General features: G+C 41.6%; 1 protein-coding gene across 1 annotated transcript in view; it reads right to left on the reverse strand.

Annotated features, from left to right (window-relative positions):
- Positions 1 to 13,408, reverse strand: part of LOC125455467 (small ribosomal subunit protein eS26) — an 88,529-nt gene that overhangs the window by 43,007 nt on the left and 32,114 nt on the right. The gene's annotated exons all lie outside the window — the stretch shown is intronic.

Genomic DNA, 13,408 nt, shown 5'->3' on the forward strand with positions numbered 1-13,408 from the left:
CCAGCTCAGCCAGCAAACTCACATCCATAGTGAGGTCATTTGAGCACCATATAAATAAATCATAAAAAAGCTGTTTTTGTTGATTTTTTTTGAAAAGCATTGACTACTTTTGGTCTTGTTTATAACAATTCCATCAGCTTCAAAAGGATATTAAAATGACATAATGGCAAGAAGACTTATAGTGCCTTTCTTCAACTTAATTTGAGGGACCGTTTTAAAATAAAAGGGAAAAGAAATGACTTTTGAAAGCTGCTCTCCCAAACATTAAGGTTCAGATCATACATTACTTGTAAGTGTGTTAATCAGAAAAGGTAACTTCTATTTCTTCAAGAGTGTGCAGTTTGCATATTCTCCCAGTGTCTACGTGGGTTTCCTCCAGGTGCTCTGGTTTCCTCCCACAGTCTAAAGGTGTACAGGTTAGGTGGATTGGCCAAGCTAAATTGCCTCATAGTGTCCACAGATGTGGCTTTGTGGGAGAGCAATGGGAAATGCAGGGTTACACGGTTAGGGTAGCGGGGTGGGTCTGAGCGGGATCTTTGGAGGGTCACCGTAGACTTGGTGGACTGAAAGACCATATTCCACGCAGCAGGGGATTCTATGATTCAATGACAGATCTAAGATCAATAAAGACAGAAGACAGAGACATGAACACAGGCAGAAAGGGACAGAGACAAAGTGAGAGCAGAGAGAATGGAAGACACAAGCCCAGAAGGATGCACACATGCTTATCACGAGATATAAATTAATGTATGCAGAACAATCTTGAAGGTATATCCCGAACATTTCAGATCAAAGCATCTTGCAGCACAGTAAGAGGTCACTTAGTCATCCCTGTGCCAGCTCTTTGAAACAGTTGTCTAATTCAATACCAAACCTCAGCTTTCTTCAAGAGTCGTGTATTTTATTCCTCTTCAAGTAAATGTTCACTTGCCTTTTAAAAATTTGAATAAAATTAGAAACCACATCTTTTCAGACATTGTGAAGAAAATTCTCCTCATTCACTGTTAGTTTGTTTTCTAATTATTTTTAACTTAAACTCTTTCCCAAGATTTCTCTTCTTGCTCTGTTAAAATCCTGCAGTTTTGAAAACCTCTATTAGATCTCTCCTAAATTCCCCTGTAACTCACTGCCACTTCTCTTCTGGGCATACCCATCTTGAAGAAGTTCTACTCCTCTCTCTGACAGGATTTCTATTCCAATCATTTTTCTTGTACGCTGACATTAATTTCACTGTTGACTCCTTACTCCCTCACCACACCCTATCTTCTGCAAATCTAAACTAACATTTTCCTAGCTACCATTAGCTTTGAGGAAGGGACACAGGACCTGAGATGTTAACTCTAATTTCTCTCTACAGATGCTGTTAAACCAGCTGAGCTTTTCCAGCAATCTCTGTTTTTGCTTCCCTTAACTTTTTCTGCCATAAGGAAAGCAGTCCCAACTTTTCCAATTTTGTCAGATAAATAAACTTCCTCAATCTCAGTATCAGCCACTGTTTTACTCAGCACCTTCTCCAGGATTTTGACATTCACCTCAACGTGCGGTGCCCAAAAATGTACACAATACTCCTAATGAAACCTAAATGGAAAATTGTAAAGGTTTAACATGGTTTCCTTGCTTTGGTTTGCAGTGCTTGTACTTATAAAGTATCCAATCCACTTTCTTAACCACTTTATCAATTTGTTCTGTCACTTTCAACTATATGTAAATATGCGTACCAAAGTCCTTCTGCACTTGGCCTCCCTTCAAAATATTTAGATTATACTGCCTTCCCATGTTCCTCCCTAAGTGCGCTACTTCACATCTATTACATTAATTTACACCCAGGATGGGTCTGACCATTTCTGCAGTCTGTCAATTTCTTCTAGAAATCTGCTACTACTGTGCCCACTATTTATTACATTGTCATTGCAAACTCCAAGGTTGTACCAAATTAAATTAGCACAGATGGAATTGTAGGGGAATATATTTGTATGCATTGTGAATTGTTTCATAGTCATGAAATCAGAGACTAACAGTAAGCAGATCATTCTCTGGATATCAGGCTGTAACCAGCAGGGTACCGCAAGGATCAGCAATAGATCCAGAGCTGTTTATAACCTATGCAAATGATTTGGATGTGGAAACCAATTATTATAATTCCAGATTTGTGGATGGCACCCCAACTAAGTGAGAACATAAATTGTGAGGGAAATATTGTGAGGGCAGCACGATGGCTCAGTGGTTAGCACTACTGCCTCACAGCACAAGGGGCTTGGGTTCAAATCCCCCTGGGGCAACTGTCTGTGGAGTTTGCACATTCTCCCTGTGTCTCTGTGGGTTTCCTCCCACACTCCAACGATGTGCAGACTAGGTGGACTGGCCATGCTAAATTTCCCACAGTGTTCAGGGATGTGTAGATTAGGTGGGTTTGGGGAATGGGTCTGGGTGGGTTGCTTGGAAGTTGGTGTGGGCTATCAATTCTATGAATATAAGGCTTCAAAATGACTTGACAGGCTAGCTAAATGGTCTAGAACATGGCATATAATGGGTGTCTGGTGGACTGCCTGACATTGGTTATGCTGCGGTTTGTAATAGAATTGGAAGTCCAGCAAGGCTGATTAAATGTCAGGAGCATCTCACTTGATCTTTTATGCTTTTCATAAGCCTGTGGCAAGTTTCTCGCTCTGCAGCAATGAGTTGCCAATTGAGAAGGAATCTTACTTGTTAAACACCTTGTGGATGGCCCAATTTGACTCATTAGTATTCAGTTTTCTAATTTACCAAATTCATCAAACAAGCTAGATGTCACCAGACCAGGTTCCTGTTCAATTCCGTTTACCACTGGCTCCAAATGACTCCCATGTTGTACACTGTACTCAGGAACATGAACCAAAATCATGGGCTGGTCCAGGCTACAACTTTGGGCTGTTTGCTTGTTGTCATAGCACTCACTTATTCCCTGCCTAATTGGAGATACACAGCATCCGTGCCTTGCATTTCTTTGCCTTGCATTTTTGTGCTTTGCCCCCCCCCCCACCCCTCAGCCAGAGATAAGGAGCTTATATTGCCTCTGTCCTGCTGTCTCGGATAAAGGAATGAAGTTTTTAATGGTTAATAGCAGTCCTCATCCTGTTCAAGGGGGATGGCCTTCGCTCAGGAGATCCTGGCAAATAAGTCAAGAGAAGCCTTTAATATCAGTCCAGGGTATTGGAAATGGTCAGTCAGCCATTCAGGATGGTCACAGTCAGGATGTTTTCCACATAATGGCTGAGGAGATGAATACTGGGCAGCCCACAATGTCTTACATTTTTCTGTCCTACTAAGGGCTGCTTTCATCCTGGAATGAAAGAGAAGCAGGTATTCAAGGAGGTGGCATAGCAATTACTTTTGGTGCAGGTGGGGAGGTGACTGGAGTGAGTAAGTAGGTAGCTCAGGGGGCACCTAAGGTTAGTGATATCAGAGTTGGTTGTGTAACATGGAGTGAGGGAAAATATTGCAGGTATTCGTGAGAGTGGTAGATTGCAAGTCTTGGTGGGACTTCGATACAATAGCAAAGATAGAGTGAGTGCAAGGTATTGTAAAGAGTATGGTGGATTTACAAGAGTGAAATGGAGAATGTAATTAACTTTCTTCCTACAGTACTGGGCATTCTTTCAGACAGCTGAAACTCTACTGACCCAGGTGGTAATCTTGGTCTGCAGCCTCCATTGCCAGTTGAGGGAAAGGGACAAACTCAATCTGCACCAGCAGGTCCTCCAGGTCCCTGCCCAGACGGTGGGGCACCAATTTCCCCCTGTCTGCCACGTCCAGGGAAAATGGGCCGACAGTGCTGGTGCAGGTGTACAATTGCTTTTAAAGATGATGTGGTCACAAGGGATGCCTGTGAATTCTGGAAAATCCACTGAATGGTGGGTTGTTCTAAGAACAGCACATTGTAAAATGGGAATGGAATTATATGTAAGAAATGTCATTGGGGTGGATTAGGTAACTAATGAGATTAACCAAAAACAGAAATTGCAGGGTGAATATAGGCAGGATGTTTACCCTAGCTAGTGTCTTTAAAACCAGAGGACATAGCTCCGGATAAGGGTCAGGCCTCAGTTTAAGAACAAGACGAGAAGGAATTTTTTCACTCAGACGGTTGTGAAATTCTCCATCCCATAGGATCATGGAAGGTCAATCAGTGAAGCAGTACAAAACATGGGTTTCTGGAGACTAATGACATTGAGGTACGTGGAGATAGTGCATTAAAATGGCAACAAGGAGAGTCATGATCTGGAATGGTGGGGAAGACTCAATTAACTGAATGGCTTTCTTCTAATCCTATGAATCCACATCTAGGTTATATATAATAAGAAAAGAAATGGTCCTAATACTGACTGAATGAAATGTCAAAACTCAAAGTTCTTACAAATGCAAAATATAAAAATATAGTTGTAAAGAAAGCTCAGGTATTTTGATAGATGGAGTCAGAAGTCTAAAAGTAGTTACAAATACATTGTGATTCTTTGAAAGCTAATGAAAAACTAAAAACTTTATTTTCTTGCAATATAAATGCCTTACTTAGGGGAAGTTTGGACTCAGGCTCAATATTACGGCTATGTACAAATCCCAGACTACATGTGAGTAATTCCAAAGGAACAATTTTACAGTATTTTTGAATGAATGTAATTAAATCTTTGAGTACATTGAAGATGATTCTGACTGGGGAATCACAAGCAGTAGGAATAAAGAGAAATCTTAGGCTACAAGAGCAGGATCTAGTCATATTTAAATATATTTATACAATCTATATACTCTGCTCCTAGTTAAGAACTTTTAAAATAATGGTGTGAAGCAAAACTGTCAGCGTTCACCGGCATTCCCTTATAAACCATCAGCAACTTCTGGGTTGAATTTTCATGAAGATGCAGAGCTGCGGCTAGAGGAAGGTTTTTACTTTATTCACTCATAGGAGATGGGCATCACTGGCTAGCCAGCATTTATTACTTGTCTCTAGCTACCCTTGAACTGAGTGACTTGCTAGGTCATTTCAGAGGGCAACAAGTTGAGGCCAGACTAAATAAAGATGGCTGATTTCCTTTCCTAAAGGAAGGCCAGATAATCAACATTATTCTAGGCTGTACCAAATTCAAAGTTTCACCATCTACTTTGGTAGTATTCAACGCCATGTCCCAGGATATTCGCCTTATATGGATTGATAGTCCAGTGGCACCAAAACACCATTGCATACTCAGTTGTTTGGTGGGAGCATCTGAGAAGTATCACTGAAAGCTGTGAAATATCTTTCTTCAATTATCACATTTGCTTCATCAAAAAGCTCACTATTTCAGAAAATACACTTTAAAAATTAACTTAGTATATCTACATGAGCAAATTACTAAAGGAATGATCCTTTGTATCCATTTTTGTAGCTACAGCTTTTGTGTGATTCTATTTTTTCTACATAAGATCTCAATACTCTTATTCTTGTAATCAAACTAAAGCTGTAGCCACAAAAGTGTTCACAGGCGATCCTTCTCTCCCTACTTTGAGTTGGACAATGTAAAAATTCTACATGAATTTGTTTGGAAAACTTACATTTTTCTCCTGTGCTTATGTCACAGTTTGATAAAAGAGCAAAATTACTTGATTGTTTTTATAGGAGAAAATTACTACAGATGCTGGAATTTGTCTTGGAAACCACACATGCTGGAGATCACAGCAGGTCAAGCAGCATTTATGAAGAGACAGCAAGCTAGTGTTTTGAGTCTACAGCATCTGCAGTTCTTTCGGTTTTTATTTTGAGACTAGATGACTTCATCAGAGTTGGTGAAGTGTGGAGGGGACGCCATTTACGCTATACAGCAGTTGGGAGGGGGAATGTGTGTGGGGCTGCTGGATTGTAGAGTGCTGATAAAGATGTTCATAGTTCAGATTAAGTGATTGGAATGTGAGAATGGGAAAATAATGGGGTGTCTGACTACCAGACTTGAAAGAGGCAGACAGTCTCAATGGGGTGGGGTGAGGGGAGAGAGGACATAGTGATGGAAAATGTAATAAGGTAAAGGGGAAGAAATGGGAGAATGTAACAAGTAAATGTAAGAGAAAGGGAAGAAATGTGAGTTGGTTCACAATTTGAAGGTGTTGAACACAATATTAAATCCAGAAAGCTATAAAGTCTGAAGATGAGATGTTGCCCCTCCAGTTTGCCCTGTAATTCGCTGGGGCACTGCAGCATGCCAAGGATAGAAAATGAGCATGCAAGGTGGACACTTAAAATGACTGGGGTCATGACTGTGTAGAGACCAGAGGCATTCTGCAAAGTGGTCACCCAGTCTATGTTTTGTTTTTCTAATGTAGACTAGGCCCCGTTGGACGCAGCGAATACAATATACAAGATTGGAGGAGGTACAGGTGAAATGCTGCTTCACCTGTAAAGGCTGTTTAGGATGGTGGGCAGGCAGGAGGTGAAGGGGCAGGTGTTGCACTCTCTATGGTTACATGGGAAGGTGGTGTGGGAAGGGGGGGTGGTGTTGTTGGTCATGGATAGAACTAGGATGCTCTGGAAGGAATGGTGCCTGTGAAATGCAGACAGGGGGAGTGAGAGGAATATGTGTTTGGTGGTGACGTTCTGCTGGAGCTGCGTGAAATGCCGGAGAATGATCCTTTGAATGCAGAGGCTGGTGTGATGAAAAGCCAGGATGAGGGGGTCCCGATCATGCTGTTGTGAGTGTTGGGAAGGGGCAAGGGCATAAGCACAAGTGATAGGTCAGACACAGTTGAGGGCACAGTCAACCACAATGGGCAGGAAACCATGGGTGTAGAAGCAAGCCATGTCAACAAAACTGTTTTGGAAGGTGGCATCATCTGAACAGATGTGATGTAGGTGAAGAAATTGGGAGAATCTTGCAGGATGTGTGTGTGAAGAGCTGCAGTGAAGGTAGCTGTGGGAGTCAGTGGCTTTGTAGCAGATGGCAATGGACAGTTTATTCCCCAAAATGGAGACAGTGAGGTTAAAGAAAGGAAGGCAAATGTCGGAAAGGGACAATGTGAAAATTATACAGGGGTAGAAATTGGAGGCAAAATGAATAAATTTTTCAAGGTCACAGCTGGAACATGAAGCAGTACAGAAGCAGTTGTCAATGTACTGAGAAAAGAGTTTTGGGAGGGGGCCAGTGTAGGACTGGAACAAGGATTGTTCCACCTACCCCATAAAGAGGCAGGCATAACTGGTATCCATGCAGGTGCCCATAGCCACACCATTGACTTGCCGACAGTGAGATTAATTAAAGAAAATATTGTTCAGTGAGAGAACAGGTTCAGCCAAGTGGAGGAGAACGGTAGTGGATGGGGAGTGTTCAGGGCTCTGGTCGAGGGAGAAGCTGTGAGCTCGCAGATCGTCTGTAGATTTTATGCTGCATTGCAGTGGAATGACCAAAGTAGAGATTATTGCAAAATTTCAAGAAATCTTCTGTAAACAATTCAAAAATCATTATGGGGAGATGCCTTTGACATGAATAGAGTAAATTTAATGATAATTTATTCATGGCAAATACCACCATTGAAGTCAATTTGCTAGAATAGTGATACAGCAATTCTTTCTTACAAAAGTCAATAAGCGAATCTAAAGTTATAATGCAGTTGCCCTTCATGAATTTTGAGCCAGTCATCTTTTTAATCAATTATGATTCAGAATGAAATATAAAAGGAAGGCATGTTGTAAAGTGTCACATTTAAATAAGGTATTTAGACAATGGAAAATCTAGGTATATCAAATGTAACCCCTAACTTTTGACTGCTTCTCAAAGCACTTCACCTTCATATCAATTTTAACTCCACTGAAAATGGTCCCAATGTGTAAATAACATAAAAAATTAAGCAAATTATTCATGAAGTTCCATTGTACATCCAGATTGTTGATTCCTAAGTAAACATACAACCACTTAGTCTATTTTAATTACTATTTGTTATGATCCCCAAAGACATCAACAAATCAAAAGAACCAAATTTACAGAAAGAACCCAGTGATAAACCAAGATTTCACCTTTTTTATAACTTTTACTTTAACAGTCAAACCAAAACCAATTTAAGTATGAATGAACAGGCAAATCACTACACTTACAAGTTTACACATTAAGCAACAGGTACAACAAATATAAATTTCACAGATTTAATAGGTATTCCACTCAGCATATATGGCACCAACTTCAGCCACAATATCCTACAAGGCTCTGATGTTCCTTAGGTAGAATTCTAGTTCCTTTTGTTCATGGATTTAACCACCAATTTTCATCCGACAGCAGCTACCATTGGACTTGAATTCCAGGAGCACAATCTTCAGTAAAATGTTATATTTTTTGAGATGCTTCCCAGCTCTGCTCTTACTGGTACTTATCATGACTACTTACCACCAGATTCACTATGTGAACTGTCAACAACAACCCTGTGAACTGAATTGGGTCAATCATGTACTTTAAAGTAATGAAAATGCAGCAGAAACCATATATTTTTGCTTAATTCTAACTCTCAGATCTGTCCTTCATATTTTTCTTTCCAATCATGTCCATAAGCTCTTCTTGTGTGCAAAAGCTGGTCACAGTTTTCTGAAAAGTAACAAAGAGGACTGATGAGGGCAGAGTCATGGACATCATCCATATGGACTTCAGTAAGGTGTTCGATGAGGTTCCTCATGGTAGACTGGTTAATAATGTTAGTTCAGATGGAAGAGTGGGAGAACTAGACATTTGGATACTGAACTGGCTTAAACGTAGAAGAGGGAGGGGTTGGAGGGTTGATTCGCAGACTGGAAGGCCTGTGACCAGCAGTGAGTCACAAGGTGTTGGGTCAACAGCTATATAAATGATTTGGATGTGAACATAGGAGGTTTGGTTAGTAACTTTATAGATGACACCAAAATTGGAGATTAGTGGACAGCGATCTTGACCATTTGGGCCGAGGAACAGCAGATGGAGTTTGATTTAGATAAATATGAAGTGCCTTGTTTTGGAAAGGCTAATCAGGGCAGGACTGAAACACTTAATGGTAAAGTCCTGGGGAGTGTGACTGATCAAAGAGACCCTGGAGAGCAGGTTCATAGTTCTTTGAAAGTGAATTTGCAGGTAGATAGGATAGTGAAGGAAGTGTTTGGTATGCTTGCCTTTACTTGTCAATACATTAAGCATAGGAGTTGCGAGGTCATGTTGTGGCCATGCAGGTCATTGGTTAGGCCACTATTGGAATGCTGTGTGTGTTTCTGGTCTCCCTGACGTATGAAAGATGTGGTGAAACTAGAAAGGGTTCAGAAGAGGTTTACAAGGATGTTGCTGGGGTTGGAGGGTTTGAGCGATAGGGACAGGCTGAATAGGCTGGGACTATTTTTCCTGGAGCACTGGAGGTTGAGGGGGAAGATTCCCTCACATAAATCTTACTTCTGATGAGTTTCCTTCTCTAAGAAATAAAAGTATCTCATGTGATATAAAGGTTGAAAACGTTAAGTTTCTCCTTTTATGTGAGAATATGTTTTCATAGAATACAATAAGAATTGGTTCTGATGAAGAGTCACCAGACTAAAACAATAAACTGTTTACTCCCCACAGATGCTGCTATACCTGCTAAGTTTCTTCAGCAATTTCTGCTTTTGTGTCTGATCTCCAGCATCCACAGTTCTTTGTTTTATTTTAATACAACACATTCAACCAGTTGCAAATAGTTGAATCCACATGACACAAAATACTATTAAAAAAAAGTTTATGCAGTTTAAACTAACAGTATAGAATAAAAAAAACGAAGTTTTTTTCAATAAAAACATCTGCATGTATCATAGTTGAACTTTTATTCAAATTCCATTCAAAAAGTTGCCATTTTGTTTGTGACATTAAAAAAGTCTAATAATCCCAGGCTAGACTACTGAAAGTTTGAGTATTTGTTTCCTCATATCTGTATCAGAAAATAACCCATTAAACATTTCAGAGCTACATAAAATCTGAGATGGATAATTCTGATAGTTATTAGTATTAACAAATAAATTTCACAAAATTAAAAAAGTTTCTTGCATGAAAAATAGCCATTAGCTCAAAGCAATTAAAATTAACTTTAAACTAAGAATTTCCCACAATTTATGTTATTTGTTTTCATTTGAATATTTATGAATTCAAGCTTATAACAACAATAAAATTACCTCCACTTATCTGTAAAAATATAGTTACTCAACTTGGGTATGGGTGTCTCTTACTTCTTTATTTGCTATCAAATAGACTGGACTATTAGGATAGCCATCATCACAATATCGTAACAAGCTTGTAACTGATGTCCATTTCAAGCCCAGCGACTCCCACAGCTACCTAGAATACACCTCCTCCCACCACCCTCCTGCAAAAATTCCATCCCCTATTCCCAATTCCTCCGCCTCCGCCGCATCTGCTCCCACGATGAGGCATTCCACTCCTGCACATCCCAGATGTCCAAGTTCTTCAAGGACCGCAACTTTCCCCCCACAGTGATCGAGAACGCCCTTGACCGCGTCTCCCGCATTTCCCGCAACACATCCCTCACACCCCGCCCCCGCCACAACCAGGATCCCCCTCGTTCTCACACACCACCCCACCAACCTCCGGCTACAACGCATCATCCTCTGACACTTCCGCCATCTACAATCCTACCCCACCACCCAAGACATTTTTCCATCCCCACCCCTGTCTGCTTTCTGGAGAGACCACTCTCTCCGTGATTCCCTTGTTCGCTCCACACTACCCTCCAATCCCACCACACCCGGCACCTTCCCCTGCAACCGCAGGAAATGCTACACTTGCCCCCACACCTCCTCCCTCTCCCCTATCCCAGGCCCCAAGATGACATTCCAAATTAAGCAGAGGTTCACCTGCACATCTGCCAATGTGGTATACTGCATCCACTGTACCCGGTGTGGCTTCTTCTACATTGGGGAAACCAAGCGGAGGCTTGGGGACCGCTTTGCAGAACACCTCCGCTCGGTTCGCAACAAACAACTGCACCTCCCAGTCGCAAACCATTTCCACTCCCCCTCCCATTCTTTACATGACATGTCCATCATGGGCCTCCTGCAGTGCCACAATGATGCCACCCGAAGGTTGCAGGAACAGCAACTCATATTCTGCTTGGGAACACTGCAGCCCAATGGTATCAATGTGGACTTCACCAGCTTCAAAATCTCCCCTTCCCCCACCGCATCCCTAAACCAGCCCAGTTCTTCCCCTCCCCCCACTGCACCACACAACCAGCCCAGCTCTTCCCCTCCACCCACTGCATCCCAAAACCAGTCCAACCTGTCTCTGCCTCCCTAACCTGTTCTTCCTCTCACCCATCCCTTCCTCCCACCCCAAGCCGCACCCCCATCTCCTACCTACTAACCTCATCCCACCTCCTTGACCTGTCCGTCTTCCCTGGACTGACCTGTCCCTTCCCTACCTCCCCACCTATACTCTCTCCACCTATCTTCTTTACTCTCCATCTTCGGTCCGCCTCCCCCTCTCTCCCTATTTATTCCAGAACCCTCACCCCATCCCCCTCTCTGATGAAGGGTCTAGGCCCGAAACGTCAGCTTTTGTGCTCCTGAGATGCTGCTTGGCCTGCTGTGTTCATCCAGCCTCACATTTCATTATCTTGGAATCTCCAGCATCTGCAGTTCCCATTATCTCCGATGCTGCTGGGCCTGCTGTGTTCATCCAGCCTCACATTTTTTTACATTGTAACTATCGAGATGGCTTTCTATTACCATACAGCCACATTTGACCTTGCTAGCATTGCTCACAATCCCAGGAACAAATTTAAATAACATACACAGCAAGATATATCTTTCACTACGTAAAGAACGTTATCTACGTCACAACTTCCCTCCTGCACAATATGAGTGCCCTCTAGTGGTCATCTTTGTAGCACACCTTGGGAACTGCAAATTTTTTCTCCCCTCAATCATTTCATGCCCTTGAAGGGAAAACTTAGTTGGAGTCTTGACCAAAGCAAGATAAAGCAATTCATTACGAACTTAATCAGAATTAATGATGATGTTTCAAGTCCTCAGAGGAGATGGTGTAGGAAAGAATGTAAATTACACTTTTATTCAAAGAATTTGAAATAAATGTTTTCTCTATTTTGCATTCAATAGTACTCACATGAACAAATAATTGCAGTCCCCATACAGGACGTAACTTCTGCTAATGTTGAATGGAAAATTTCAGAAAGCAGCAATTTATGTAAGTGCAAGTATGCCGACTAGCTGTTCTGTAAATGTTTTAGCTGTTGCAGGAAGTGTCGCTAGAGAGGGTTATCTTGAAACAAAAACAGAGTGCTTAAGACATTCAGAGATAATGGGAAGTGCAGTTGCTGGAGAATCCGAGATAACAAAGTGTGGAGCTGGATGAACACAGCAGGCCAGGCAGCATCAGAGGAACAGGAAAGCTTACATTTTGGGTCAATGCCCTTCTTCTAAAGATAGCAAGAGCTGCAGATGCTGGGGTCAGAGATAACAAAGGGTCCTGACCCAAAACGTCAGCTTTCCTGTTTCTCTGATACTGCCTGGTCTGCTGTGTTCCCCACACTTTGTTATCTCTAATGCCAGCATCTGCAGGTCTAGCCATCTAAGAAAACCACGCAGGCTGGGGGAAGGTGGAGGAAACAAAATAGATTTTATGGTCTAAAATTGAACTCAATGTGAGTACAGAAGTTGTAAAGTGCCTAAACAGAAAATGAAATATTACTCTTCCGGCTGGCTTTGGGCTTCATTGAAACACTACAGCAGACCTAAGGCAGAAATGAGTGCATGGGAATAAGATGGTGTAAACAGTAAACAACTGGAAAGTCAGGATCGTGCTTGCAAACTGAGTGAAGGTGTTCTGCAGAATAGTCACCAATCTTCATTGATTTACCTAGATGTCTTTAAATTTATTTTACTATGTCACTCCTCACAATGCAGTCTCCTCTAATCCGTGGAGATTAGACACAGACTGGGTGAAGCTTTAACGGCCTATTTACCCATTTAGAAATAACAAATGCTACAACGCTGATTCACCAGAATGGTTGGTAAAAAACTAGTTGTGAGGAGAAACATGAAATCTTGAACTACTTCCAACGCAGCAGAGAAAGGCAAGACAAAATAAAGATTTGTAAAATAATTTTAAAAATTGGGGAAAGATAAGCTCCTTTGATTGAGAATCCCTATAGTGCAGATCGAGGCCATTTAGCCCATTGAGTCTGTACCCATTACCCCACATTTACCATGACTAACCTACCTAGCCTGCACATCCCTATACACTGCAGGGCAATTTAGCATGGTTAACCTACCTAACTTGCATATTTTTGGACTGTGGGAGAAAACCCTTGCAGACGCAGGAAGAATTTATAATCACCTAGAGCTGGAATCAAACTTGGATGCCTGGCATCTTAAGGCAGCAGTTACTACAGTACAGAAGTT

Source organism: Stegostoma tigrinum, chromosome 10 (genome assembly GCF_030684315.1).
Source record: "Stegostoma tigrinum isolate sSteTig4 chromosome 10, sSteTig4.hap1, whole genome shotgun sequence".
Taxonomy (NCBI): Eukaryota; Metazoa; Chordata; class Chondrichthyes; order Orectolobiformes; family Stegostomatidae; genus Stegostoma; species Stegostoma tigrinum.